The sequence below is a fragment of the Mobula birostris genome, chromosome 10, assembly GCF_030028105.1.
Source record: "Mobula birostris isolate sMobBir1 chromosome 10, sMobBir1.hap1, whole genome shotgun sequence".
Taxonomy (NCBI): domain Eukaryota; kingdom Metazoa; phylum Chordata; class Chondrichthyes; order Myliobatiformes; family Myliobatidae; genus Mobula; species Mobula birostris.
Window position 1 is genome coordinate 39,877,093 of NC_092379.1, and position 15,447 is coordinate 39,892,539.

Genomic DNA, 15,447 nt, shown 5'->3' on the forward strand with positions numbered 1-15,447 from the left:
TGTCTGCAACTTCTGCTATCTCCAAAGGGAGCCCACCACCAAGCACATCTTTCCGTAGGAATCACTCCCTACACGACTCCCTTGTCCACTCATCCCTCCCCACTGATCTCCCTCCTGGCGCTTATCCTTGCAAGCGGAACAAGGGCCACACCTGCCCCTACACCTCCTTCCTCACTACCATTCAAGGCCTCAAACAGCCCTTCCATGCCAGGAGACACTTCACCCGTGAGTCTGTTGGGATTACCTATTGTATCTGGTGCAAAATGCCAGGTTGTACAGCTGGATCAAAGGCTCGTCTCCACTAGGAAAGTTACAGGCACAGATTGCAGTGTCATTGCCCAGAACAAGAGTCTATTAATGAAGTAATTGATAGTTGTTTCTGCTGCCAGAAAGTTGTCACGGTGCTTCACCAACAACATCTTAAACCGGATGGAAAAGACAAGAATGAGAATTCCCAACCAACCTTTAACTTTGTTGGCCCCAGCTGCTCGCACTTCAGCCTCACAATCTTTCAACAGGTTTTGGAAAGCAGGAACCAGATCATTTTCCGCAATTTCAGGACCCACGGTTTTCTGAAGCTTTAAAGGCAAGAGAAAGTAAATGAGTAACAAAGATAGAGCGGGTTTCAATAGCAGCAATCTGTGCATTAACACGTGAACAGAGGAATCACAAAGACAACACCATCTTTCTTTTCCACACTCGCCTCGCTGCTGCCATCAGGTAGAAGGTGCAGGAGCCTCAGGACCCTCACCACCAGGTTCAAGAACAGTTACTACCCCTCAACCATCAGGTAGAAGGTGCAGGAGCCTCAGGACCCACACCACCAGGTTCAAGAACAGTTACTAACCCTCAACCATCAGGTTCTTGAACAACAGGGGATAAGTACACTCATTCCATTGAGATGTTCCCACAACCAATGATCTTACTTTAATTACTCTTTATCTTGTTATTTCATACTCCTGTTATTTATTGCTATTTATTTATATTTGCATTTGTACTTTATCTTTTATTGATCCTGTTCAGTTACTATTCTATAGAAATTGCTGAGTATGCCCACAGGAAAATGAATCTCAGGGTTGTGTGTGGTAACCTCACTGTTACGAAAGACCTAGATTAGTACCCTGTTTTCGCTTTCAGAAGGCGTTTTCACTGTTACGAAAAAAAAATCAGCGGGCGATAAAAGGCAGCAGTCGATAAAAGGCAGCACACGATCTGAGTAGCTGCTCTCCCCCGGATTCGGAATGGCATTGCTTAAACACGAGCCTGTGAGCAGCCATTTGCAAGATGAGTTCTAAGGTATCGGAAAAGCCTGAAAGAGCTCGTAAGGGTGTTACACTTAGCGTAAAACTAGACATAATTAAGCGTTTCGATGGTGGTGAACGAAGTAAGAACAACGTGAGTTTGGCTTGTGGAAGCTGACGAACATGATGTTGAAGAGGTTTTGGCATCCCATGACCAAGAACTGACAGATGAAGACCTGATGCAATTGGAAGAAAAAAGGATAACAATGGAAACCGAATGAGTAATGATAAAGTACGACTTTAAGTTTGAAAGGGTACGTCGGTTTAGGAGATATTTGCAGGATGGTTTGAGTCCTTACAAAGAACTGTGTGATAGAAAAGTGCGCAGGGCTCAGCAGTCAAGCAAGCCTTCCACATCAGCCACAGCAGACGACGAACCTCGACCTTCGACACCGAGGCGGGCAGAGGTAGAAGATGAGCTGCCCGCTCTAATGGAAACAGACGATGATGAGATGACACCCCAGTGTCCCACCACCCCAACCCCCAGGCCACGGACAGATATCGATTTGTGGAGAATGCAACGGTAGCCGGGAGGCACACAGCACATCTTTAAGAAAGAAGCCGAAATAAACAAGCTAATTAATTAGGTGCCACCAACACGTAATTGCCGGCCCAGATCAGAGACGACGCAATCGGAAATCGGCACTGATCTGGGCCAACAGTTACATGTCGGGCGGCACCTAATTAATTAGCTTGTTTATTTCGGCTTTTTTCTTAAAGATGTGCTGTGTGCCTCCCGGCTACTGCTGCATTCCTGCCTGCTTCGCAGCAATGTATCGCTCTGCAGATTGGAGGGTGGGGTCCACTGCACCATCCGAACTCTGACTCAACCTAACACACCATCATCAGTGTGCTCGGCGCTGCCTTCCCGATTCTGGTAAGTAATACTACACTGTACATACATTATTTCTCCTTTGTATCGGCTGTGTATTTTTATGCGTTATTTGGTATGATTTGGCAGCTTCATTGCTTAAAGGTTAGTGGAGAGAGTGTTTCTGCCAACAGCACTTGCGTGAGATTTCCTGCCGATGGCGCTTGCGTGAGATTTTTGCTACGGAGAACACTGCCGGCAATGATTGTGGAAAAGTATTTCTACTTTATATAGGCTGTGTGTTTATCATATCATTCCTGTTTTTACTATATGTTACTGTTATTTTAGGTTTTATGTGTTATTTGGCATAATTTGGTGGCTATTTTTGGGTCAGCAAACGCTCACAAAATTTTCCCAAATAAATAAATGGTAATTGTTTCTTCGCTTTACTACATTTCGGCTTACGAACCGTTTCATAGGAACGCTCTACCTTCGAATGGCGGGGGAAACCTGTATGTACTCTGAAAATATCAACTTCAAAATTGAAAATCTGAACTGTACTTTAGCTACGGACTTCACTGCAAGATTAGTTTATATGTGGTCTTGAGCATAGAAAGTGCCTTTTGTTATGGTTTGTCATTAGCAATGATAGCAGAACATTATAAATACAATAAACTCCGTACCAGTATAATGCAATTGTTTTCCAATAATGGGTTGGTGCCAATTTCACAAGTGCTCTGGCAACCCTTATCTTGTTCTGGCATATTCCCCCTTCCTTTCCAGTCCTGATGAAAGGTCTTGGCCCAAAATGTGACTGTTTATTCACTTCAATAGATGCTGTCTGACCTGCTGAGTTCCTCCTGCATTTTGTGTGAACCCTTTCCCATGAACTTTCCTTCAACTATCACTTTCTAGAATATTCCCCTTCTCCTCTTCCCCCCCCCACCGACGTTCTTGTTCTGGCATCTTCCCCCTTCCTTTCCAGTCCTGATGAAGGGTCTCGGCCCAAAACGTCGACTGTTTATTCACTTCCTTAGATGCAGCCTGACCTGCTGAGTTCCTCCAGCATTTTTGTGTGTGTTACCTTACATAGAGCTTATTTTTGAACACGGGTTCGTTATCTTATAAAGACAAACAATATAAAGTCTTTGCCTGTTCCAAGGGTAACAATCCTAAACTGACAAAATGGCTGTGTTTTCTGTGTCCTTTTGAACACCGGTCCATCTGTAATTTGCTTTAATTTTCGATTAGGTTTACAGTTTTGAATTATGTAATTTTATCATGGGTGGCGGGGTGGAAATACATCTCTACCAAGAGAGGTGTAAGGCATTCCTTCCCTCCGCTAGCCTGCAGGTCACCCTTGGGCAAGGTGTAGCACCTGCTTAGCCAACCCCACCCCCCCACCTGCAATCAGGGTCACGTGAAGCCATGGGGTAAGAGGAAAGAAACCCAGAGAAATGTTGCCGTTGTGTTCAGATGTTTATCAATGATTGGATACCTCATGTTCTTGTAAAGAAATAAATGAGAGGGGAGAAAAAGGGAATGGTTAGATAAATGATGTCCATTTAGAAGTAGTATTCTTTAGTGTTACCCAGGTAAAACATAGTCACAGTCATAGTCATACTTTATTGATCCCGGGGGAAATTGGTTTTCATTACAGTTGCACCATAAATAATAAATAGTAATAGAACCATAAATAGTTAAATAGTAATATGTAAATTATGCCAGTAAATTATGAAATAAGTCCAGGACAAGCCTACTGGTTCAGGGTGTCTGACCCAAGGGAGGAGTTGTAAAGTTTGATGGCCACAGGCAGGAATGACTTCCTATGATGTTCTGTGCTGCATCTTGGTGGAATGAGTCTCTGGCTGAATGTACTCCTGTGCCCACCCAGTACATTATGTAGTGGATGGCAGACATTGACCAAGATGGCATGCAACTTAGACAGCATCCTCTTTTCAGACACCACCGTGAGAGAGTCCAGTTCCATCCCCACAACACCACTGGCCTTACGAATGAGTTTGTTGATTCTGTTGGTGTCTACAGCTGTAATGATCTATCCTTGATAATATATCCACAGATAAACCAGCTGCTTCAGTACAGATTTTACACTCATAGAGAACAGAAAGATTTAATCTCAATGCCTTGGGGTGGGACCGGAATTTTCTGGCCTTAAGAGACGGAATTTTAAATTTTTAAAGAAAAGCAAAGTTGAGAAAATATTGTCGTTGATGGCTCTGAATTCGAAAGTATGGTACACAGACAACAACGTGGGCAATTGTAATCAGCTAGTTTCTCAGGTCAAAAAAACAACTAAATAATGTTATTTAATCATTAAACAATGTTTCTTGATTGTTAAATAATATTAACCTGATTGTTATTGTTTGCAATTAACCTATGTAGGCAATGTGCCTTACCTTGAAGATTTGGATTACACTGCGGTGAGAAAAGCACGTTGATTTCAGTAGATCCGAGTGTTTTCCCAGGCTGGGAAAGTCTAAGACTAAAGGGCATAGATTTAATTGGAGACACAGAACAGAACAAGCTGTTCCGGCCCTTCAAACTGCACTGACAGTAACCCACCAACTTGTGCAACAATCTACAATGACCCTTTAACCTACTAACCGGAATGCTTTTGGACTGTGCGAGGAAACCGGAGCACCAGGAGGAAGCCTGAGGCAACAAGATTGAGACTGAGAACAAAGACCATCTGGTTCAAAAACTATAAACACACAGGAGATTCTGCAGATGCTGGAAACTTAGCACAAAATACTGGAGGAACTCAGCAGGCCAGGCAGCATCTATGGAAATGAAATAAACAGTCGATCTTTCGGGCCGAGACTGCTCTTCAGGGCTATAAATCTGCCGATGACACAACTATTGTTGGCAGAATTTCAGATGGTGACAAGGAGCCGAAGAGGAGTGAGATAGATCAGCTGGTTGAGTGGTGTGGCAACAATCTGGCACTTTGTCAGTAAGACCAAGGAACTGATTGTGGACCACAGGAAGGTGAAGTTGAATCACCACCTCCCTACACCATACCTGGTCTGTGTGAAGTCAGCAGTGGGAAGGAACCAGCAAGGTCCAGTCCATCAAAAGCTTTAAGCAGCATTTAATTAATGCACTACATCACAAAATTTACCACAATGACAGTAAAACCAAGGAACTGATTGCGGACGTCAGGAAAGGGAAGTCAAGGGAACATACATCAGTCCCAATCAAGGGGACTGTGGAAAGGGTGAGTAGTTTCAAGTTCCTGAGTGTCAAAGTCTCTGAGGATCGTCCTGGGCCCAACATATCGATGCAATTACAAAAGAAACGCACAAAAGTGGCTACATTTCATTCGGAGTTTGAGGAGAATTGGCAGGTCACCAAAGACACTCTCAAATTTCTAGAGGTGTACCACAGAGAACGTTCTAACTGGTTGCATCGCTGTCTGGTATGGAGGGAACACGACACAGGATCAGAAAAGGCTGCAAGTCGTTATAAAATCAGCCAGTTCCATCACAGGCATTAGCCTGTTTGGCATCCAGACGCTTTCAAAAGGCAATGCATCAAAAAGGGGGCATCTATTAAGGGCCCCATCACCCAAGATATGCCCTCTTCTCTTTGCTACCATCAAGGTGGGGGTACAGGTGGCACACTCAATATTTCAGGAACAGCTTCTTCCCCTCTGCCATCAGATTTCCGAATGCACAATCAACCCATGGACACTACCTCAGTAATTTTTAAATATCTACACATTTAATATATATAGTAATATTTTAAAATTATATACTGCTTTGTACTGCTGGCATAAAACAACCAAATTTCACAACGTATGCCAGTGATATTAAACCTGATACTGGGATGAGGTGAAAAGTAAGGAAATAGCACCCTTCGTGGAGGAGATAGATGAAAGAGTTGGAGAGTTTGCAGAAGATCTCAATGAGAGGCTGTTGGAGATTCAGAAAAGGAAGCCAAGTGTCAGAATAAATTTGTAAATCCAGGTAACTCTGCGGCAAGATAAAAGTTGGTGACAAAGGTGATGAAAATGTTGGGCTCCACACGAGAGTATGAAGCAGCCCTGATATTATTGATGCCAGGGAGAGGAAGGCGAAGGTGTGTACAGGGATATGTTTGGACAACCAAAAGATAGCTGCAGTGAAAGCCCATGTGACTGTATCCTTTTAGTCCCATTACTCCTCAGGCTTTTTTGAAAATTTGTTTAAGCTTACTACTGGCTTTTCGACCTTTCGGTTCATTTTTAAACAGAACCGAAGTTCCTCTTAACTTCCTCCAGTCAAAAGTAAAAAATATCAGTGTCATCAACCTGTGCACGTGCTGAATCCCCAGATCCCTGGCACTAGGCCAACAAGTTTGTTCTAAACCCTTGTCACAGGATTATCCTTCAGATACACTGAAAAAGATCTGAGCTCAATTCAGACCAACTTTGTTCTATTTCACATCCATGTTTAAAAACAGGATAATTAAATGAATCTGGAAAACAAATCTCAGCACCTTTTGACATGTAAGTCAAATAGCTTTCATATCAAAAATACGCAGGTGCTTGACTTAATGATTTTTTTAAAACTATATTAGAGGAACTAAAACAACAGGAATTCTGCAGATGCTGGAAATCAAAGCAACACACATCAAAGTTGCTGGTGAACGCAGCAGGCCAGGCAGCATCTCTGGGAGGAGATGCAGTCGACGTTTCAGGCCGAAACCTTTAGTCAGGGCTAACTGAAGGAAGAGTGAGTAAGGGATTTGAAAGTTGGAGGGGGAGGGGGAAATCCAAAATGATAGGAGAAGACAAGAGCGGGAGGGATGGAGCCAAGAACTGGACAGGCGATAGGCAAAAAGGATATGAGAGGATCATGGGACAGGAGGTCCGGGAAGAAAGACAAGGGGGGGGGACCCAGAGGATGGGCAAGGGGTATATTCAGAGGGACAGAGGGAGAAAAAGGAGAGTGAGAGAAAGAATGTATGTATAAAAATAAGTAACAGATGGGGTACGAGGGGGAGGTGGGGCATTAGCGGAAGTTAGAGAAGTCGATGTTCACGCCATCAGGTTGGAGGCTACCCAAACGGAATATAAGGTGTTGTTCCTCCAACCTGAGTGTGGCTTCATCTTTACAGTAGAGGAGGCCATGGATAGACATGTCAGAATGGGAATGGGATGTGGAATTAAAATGTGTGGCCACCCTCTGAATATACCCCTTGCCCATCCTCTGGGACCCCCCCCCCCCCGCTGGCTTGTCTTTCTTCCCGGACCTCCTGTCCCATGATCCTCTCGTATCCCTTTCGTCTAACACCTGTCCAGCTCTTGGCTCCATCCCTTCCCCCTCCTGTCTTCTCCTATCATTTTGGATCTCCCACTCCCCCTCCAAATTTCAAATCCCTTACTCACTCTTCCTTCAGCTAGTCCTGACGAAGGGTCTTGGCCTGAAACGCCAACTGCACCTCTTCCTAGAGATGCTGCCTGGCCTGCTGCGTTCACCAGCAACTTTGATGTGTGTTGCTGTTATTAGAGGAACTAATTGTGTTTTCATGGCTTTTGACAGAATCAGAAGGGATTCGAGCTGGAACAGAAAACCTCAAGACTAGTTTTAAAACATAAATGCACCATATCATCATACCAAAGAGATGCACTTTGTGCTGTAGCAATATCACGTACTTCAGAAAATTTGTCTGCCACCATATAGCAAACACGCCAGGATTTACAATCCACTGCCTGCCGGAGGGTCGGCATCACCAACGCTTCCAGGTCTTCCTGGGGCAGCAGCTGGGCTGTGCTCACACAACCCTCAACTGCCAACAGCCTCACCGAATCCTGTGAAAAAGATGTTCAAACTGGGTTTGAGCTGGTTCTTCATTAAAAAACAAAATTAATTTACTGAAGTTAACATTAGGAAGAACTAATCTCATCAAAAAAATCATAAAAATAAATACTGACAATATAACAATTGTTTCCCAGATGATATCCGTTCAGATCACCTAGAAAGTAGCAACAGGTTTCATTACTTTGCAATGTGTGCTGGAATCTTCCCAGGATACAAGTACTGGAATGGAGATACTGAACTTGTAAGTTATAACTGCTGAAAAGGCATGTTTAATTGGGGCCCATGCAACTGTCCGAGGCTACACCTTTAGTTTGGAGAAAGTGGGAGAAACCTAAGTCAAACTTGAGAGTAAGAACTAGTTCTACCAGGTGAGGAAAGATGGTGATGAAGGGGAACTGATAAGGTCTGTTGTCTAGAAAGAAGCAGAACTTTAAGGACTTCCTGGAAGGGGATGAAAACGTATAAACACTAAATCCATAGTGAAAATAAAGTGATCTGGGCCAGGCAACTGTAAGTGATTGAAGTGATGGAGAGATGACAGACCAGATAATGTTCTAAGTGTCAGTTGCCAGAAAAACATTGGCAAGAACTCGAGGAAGAATACTTCCTACTTCTTTTTAAAATTAGGACAACATTATTTGTTACATTGATAAAACCAGACAGGCTTCCGAATACCATTGCATCTCTATTGGTAGAGTAATCCTTCAATACCGAACCATGTGAATAGCCTGGATTGTGGGACTCCAGGTCGGTCTTACAAGAGATATTGTTAAGCCTGGAAAACTGTAGCTATGGAGGAAAGATTAGATAAGTTTGGGTTGTTTTCTAGTCTTGAGATGTATACAGTTGGGAGGATTAAATGGCAGAAATGAGAAGGACTTATTTCCTGAACGGGGGATTAAAAAAAAACTGAAGTCCATAGTAACTGCTGGTAATATTAAAAGTATTTTCACTCAGAGGATGGTAGAGGGATCTGAAATACTTCCAAGGTATAAATTCCCCTCATATTTAAAAAGTAAATGAATATCTGAAGAGCTGCGATCAACTGGGCTACAGAGCCTGAGGTAGGACGTGGAATTAGAATGGGTAGGTCTTTTCTCGACCATCACAGATATAGTTCCCATCATATTTATTCTTATGGTTCTATGAGCTTTGCTTAGGAAATAGGCAGGTAAGTTTTATTTTTTATTTTTAGAAACACAATGTAGTTGTTCAACTAATTTTTAAAAGTATTTATACTTCTAAACTTTCAACTTAAAAGACTTCCTTTTATCAATTTTTTTGGAATGTGTCATCTCAGGTGTTTACAGAGAGAACACTTTGAGATGCAGACGTACCCTTTTTGACAATGCAACTGAATGACACATTAGATCCTTCACCCTTTCCAGCTCTTTGCAGATTCAGTCCTGAAAACAAAAAGCAGAAAACTAATTTTGAGCTTAAGAGCTTGGCAGATAAATATCATATTGTCTTTGGAATTTTGCAGTGCAGAGGATCGCAGATCGACATTGTAGACTGCTTTTCTTTTCACAAATTCTGCCTGATTCCGTGCACGTTACAGCAAGCTACTCACAACATTTCTGAGGCAAATCCCACAGTCTCAACAGCACAGCAAATTTTACAGATTATCATTAAACTGCAGAATTGAATGAATTATGTCACTGGATGGAACAATCAGCTATTGAAAGAAAACCTGCTAGAAATTTAGGTAAACTTTTTGAAAACAGAAATCAAAATATCACAGATGCTGGAAATGTAAAGAGAAGAATATTCAGCAGGTGAAGCAGTGTCTAAAGAGAGAGAAACAGAATTGCTGAAATAATATTTCAAAAGTCACTGTCATTGTTTCATGCTCCACCTCCTCAGTAGAAAATACTGTACTACTCTTTAAAGAAGTCTGCTAAATAAATGAACAACAGTCACGTGCAACCTAATTTTAAAAAAAGTACTTCCAATAGGGGAGAGGCCATCCCATTATGTTTAACTTATAAAACAGTGACACTACCAATATTCTGAGAAGTCCTTTTCCAACTAAGGCTGTATTGCCCAGTGACATTACCTTTGTAGAGAAAGTGGTTTAGCCTTGGGCTTCTCAGCAGCAATGGAAGAAGGGGTTTTGATTTGTGGTTTGGTGGAACTGGACACTTTGCTTAGTTTTGCTTGAGTCCTTTTAATCGATTCGTCACAGGACTGGTAATACAAGAGAAAGAAAACGGTGAAATGTTCAAAGGTTCATTTTATTGTCAAAGTATGCACGTACAACTCTGATACTTGTCTTCTCCAGATAGCCCTGAAATACAGAAAGACCATGAGAGTTGATGAAAGAAAAGACACCAGCTCTCCCCCACCATCAGTACGAAAAAGATAAGAAACAGTAACAATCCCCGACTCCTTGACTCACATAAAAAAAACAGCAACAATAACAATCTGCAATCCCCTGACTCACAGAGAAAAACAGCGACAATAACAATCCCTGACCTGCTCACTTGCAGAAAAATCGGGGACAATAGCATTAAATCCACACTGCTCCCCCACAGGAAAAAAAATTACAATAACAATCCCCGACCCCCTCACCTGCAAAACAGACCAGTGACAGTAACATCAAAACCCCCAACCCCACCTTACACACAAAATATTTACAGCTCACCCACCCACCAACCAGCCACAATTAACAAAACACCAAAAACCTGAAGGAAACCAATATGAAGTACAGTCCAAAATTCACATATGTCTCAGAATATTGGAAACAGTTTCCATCGGCATACGAAGGCAGTGTCTGCAAACTCAACAAATCAGCAAAAGCATTTTCAACTTAATAAATCCAATTTTAGTTGGTAAATTAATCAAGGCTGACAACTAAAAATATTCAGAGGATGGCAAATCAATTTGGCTAAATGCTGTAAAAAATAAATTGTAAAGACTGCAACAATCCAGATTTCTCCAAACTTTCAGAAAGCGTTGCCTCCTGCTGCTTTAACATAGCAGATACAAAGCAGGAGAATAGCAGCGATTGGGGAGAGACAACCGAACGCACTATTGAATGCTGCATACTTTTCAAAGACTTTTGAAACTCAGAAGCAATATAGCAATGCAAAGAGCCTTAAGAATGAGTTGAGGGTGATATAAAGGATTTTCCAGCAATGGAACAGAAACAAAAAGAATAAAGGTAGATCAAGTCCTTTGAATAATCATATACTTAATTTCCTCAAACACCAGGAAATCTGCAGATGCTGGAATTTCAAGCAACACACATAAACGTTCACCAGGAACGGTTATGTGTTACTTAATTTCCTCAACAATTTCCCAAATTAAACAATTGTGGAGAGCAAATTGAGTTTGAAGTAGTATATACATACAACTTTCTTATTGCCCTAATCAAAGACTGGTAGGACAGTCAAGGTAAGAAGGTACGACGATAATCTTACCCTTAGCTCTTTAATGAGACTGGTCTCCTGTGCCTTCAATCTCTCCTTCTGAAGCTTCTGCTCTTTCTTCAATTTCTTTACAAAAGATTTATGTTTCCTCAGATCATCTTTCAGCGCATGAATCCTGCCCTCAATATGACTCTGCTCAGATACTTTCTATGTTAGGGATGCAATCAAATCAAAGTTATAATAGGTAGTAGCTTCCAATTCAACCAATTATTTATCATTCAAAATACATAACTCAGCAGGGTGAAATCAACTACAATTTTACTTAGTTTCTATTCATTTATTGCTGCTTGAAGCTTAAATTTCCAATTAAAATCCACCTGATTCAATGCAGTAATAGCTGCAAGAATTAAATGGACTCTCACATACCATTTTGTTTTGTTTATCACACATGTCCTGAGATCCCCAGTGGCAGGAAATGCATTTTGATTTTGACACTGTCCTCCTGGTATCATTCTCCTGTAATTATAATCAAAAGCTGTCATTGTACAGTGCAATCAGATCCATAACTCACTAAATGCACTCTTAAAGCTCAGAATACTACAAACACACAGCTGAGCAAAGCAATAGACTCTTAAATGCCTTCTTAATTGGCCCAGTAAGCCAACAGATGAAGGGCAAACAGGGAAGGAAAGAAATACTGATATCCCCCAAAATACCAATTACGCACATAAAGCCCCAACCTCGTCGGACACCGACCGGCCAGAGTCACGGCCTCGTTGGAGACGTGGCTCACACTCTCAACAGCAAATACAGTTGTGGACTCATTGAGATCATAAGCAGGGAAACATCAGGAAACAATTTAAATATAAAATCAGATTTTTAAAAAAATCAAAGCTAATGGTGAGCATTGCATCAATAGGCAGAGAAACACTTGCTGCAAAATAGAGTACATGCAGCAGTTCACTAACCAAAGCTAGAACTAATAATACACTAATCTTGCTCAAAATGTTGAAAAGAATGTTTCATCTTCAACTTTATGATTTTTGGAGATCAGTTCATCTTCTACTCACTTAACTATTCACAGTAACAGAAATTTTGACCAGGGGTGCCCAAACGTTTTCCTGCCACTGTATGTCAATTTAGGCAGCTGCAAGTACCATGATGTCTACTTCTGCATAGACTGCAAGTCAACGTTATTTTTTTTTCAATAATATTACTGGTATTGTGAAAATGGTATTCTTCACCATCCACTTCAAGGTTCGACATGTGTGTTTAGAGATGCTCTTCTGCACACCACTGTTGTAACGTGAGGTGATTTGAGTTACTGTCACCTTCCTGTCAGCTTGAACCAGTCAGTTGTCGTTTTGGGCCAAGATGCTTCATCAGGACTAGAAAAAAAAAGATGAGATCAGAGTAAGAAGGCGGGGGAAGACGTACAAGGTTGTGGGTGAGAGGAGAAACCAGGAGATGGGGAGTGGTGAGGTAAAGAGCTGAGAAATTGGTGAAAGAGATAAAGGGCTGGAGAAGGGGGAATCTGATAGGAGAGGACAGAAGGCCATGGAAGAAAGGGAAGGGGGAAGAGCACCAGAGGGAGGTGATGGGCAGGGAAGGAGAAAAGGTGAGGGAGCAAAATGGGAATGGGGAATGGTGAAGTGGGGGGGGGGGGGTCATTACCGGAAGCAGGAGAAATTGATGTTGATGCCATCAGGTTAGAGGCTACCCAGACGGAATAAGGAGTTGTTCTTCCAACCAGAGAGTGGCCTCATCGCGGCAGTGGAGGAGGCCATGGACCAACATGTTGGAATGGGAATGGGAAATAGAATTAAAATTGGTGGCCACCAGGAGAAGTGCCACACCTGCCCCTGGATCTCCTCCCTCACTACCATTCGGGGCACAAACAGTCCTTCCAGGTGAGGCAACATTTCACCTGTAAGACCTGGCCCAGATTGGGAGACCACTTTGACGAGCACCTACTGTCCATCCAGCAGAGGACAACAGGACCTCTCGGTGGCCACCAATTGACCTGGTTGAGGAAGTGGAGGGATAGGTTAGTAAATTTGCAGATGACACAATGATTGGCGGGGTTGTGGATAGTGTGGATAGCGGAACATTGACAGGATGCAAAATTGGGCTGAGAAGTGACAGATGAAGTTCAACGCAGATAAGTGAGAGGTGGTTCATTTTGGTCGGTCAAATATGATGACAGAATATAGTATGAATGGTAAGGCTCTTAGCAATATGGTGACCTTTTATCCAATATTTTCATTTAATTATTTATTACTCTTTCAGTCTTTTTTCAAAGTTTTAGATTTGATCAGAAAGTCTTTCTTTCTTTCTTTTTTGATTGTATCCTCAAAATGGAATGCCCAGTCCTTTTTTTTTTGTTTTGTTTTTTAGTGTAGTGGGTTTTTTTTCCTTTTCATTTAAAACCCAATGATTTTTCCTTTCTCTTCATAAACTGCAAAGAGAATTGTTATTTTCATTTTTTTATTATATATTTTATACTAGTTTAACAATATCTATGATTTTGACAATGTCTATCTTAATCTTGGATTATATTGTTACTGATATATATATTTGAATTAATTCTCTTCTTGATTGTATTTATGCTTTTTTTAAATCAATGAAAAGATTAATGAAGAAAAAGACTCTTGGCAGTGTGGGGGATCAGAGAGATCTTGGGGTCCGAGTCCATAGGACGCTCAAAGCTGCTGCGCAGGTTGGCTCTGTGGTTAAGAAAGCATACAGTGTATTGACCTTCATCAACTGTGGGATTGAGTTTCGAGCCCGGGGGGGGGGGGGGGGGTAATGTTGCAGCTATATCAGACCCTGGTCAGACCTCACTTGGAGTACTCTGCTCAGTTCTGGTCGCCTCACTATAGGAAGGATGTGGAAACCATAGAAAGGGTGCAGAGGAGATCTACAAGGATGTTGCCTGGATTGGGGAGCATGCCTTATGAGAATAGGTTGAGTGAACTCGGCCTTTTCTTCCTGGAGCGACGGAGGATGAGAGGTGACCTGATAGAGGTATATAAGATGGTGATTGATTGTTTGGATAGTCAGAAGCTTTTTCTCAGCTAACACGAGAAGGCACAGTTTTAAGGTGCTTGGAAGTAGGTACAGAGGAGATGTCAGGGGTAAGTTTTTTATGCAGAGAGTGGTGAGTGCGTCAAATGGGCTGCTGGCGATGGTGGTGGAGGTGTTCTAAGAGTAAACCTAAGAGTAAATTGCTAGGTTCTAAGAGTAAACCTAGCAATTATCGGCCTGTGAGTTTGACATCACTGGTGGGTAAATTAATGGAAAGTATTCTTAGAGATGGTATATATAATTATCTGGATAGACAGGGTCTGTTTAGGTACAGTCAACATGGATTTGTGCATGGAAGGTCATGTTTGGCAAATCTTATTGAATTTTTTGAAGAGGTTACCTGGAAAATTGACAAGGGTAAAGTGGCAGATGTTGTCTATATGGACTTCAGTAAGGCCTCTGACAAAGTTCCACACGGAAGGTTAGTTAGGAAGGTTCAATTGTTAGGTATTAATATTGAAGTAGTAAAATGGATTTAACAGTGGCTGGATGGGAGATGCCAGAGAGTAGTTGTGGATAACTGTTTGTCAGGTTGCAGGCCGGTGACTAATGGTGTGCCTCAGGAATCTGTACTGGGTCCAATGTTGTTTGTCATATACATTAATGATCTGGATGATGGAGTGGTAAATTGGATTAGTAAGCATGCAGATGATACTAAGATAGGTAGCATTGTGGATAATGAAGTGGGTTTTCAAAGCTTGCAGAGAATTTGGGTCAGTTAGAAGAACGGGCTGAAAGATGGCAGATGGAGTTTAATGCTGATAAGTGTGAGGTGCTACTTTTTGGTAGGACTAATCAAAATAGGACATACATGGTAAATGGTAGGGCATTGAGGAATGCAGTAGAACAGTGTGGTCTAGGAATAATAGTGCATAGTTCCCTGAAGGTGGAATCTCATGTGGATAGGATGGTGAAGAAAGCTTTTGGTGTGCTGGCCTTTATAAATCAGAGCATTGAGTATAGGAGTTGGGATGTAATGTTAAAATTGTACAAGGCATTGGTGAGGCCAAATTTGGAGTATTATGTACAGTTCTGATCACCAAATTATA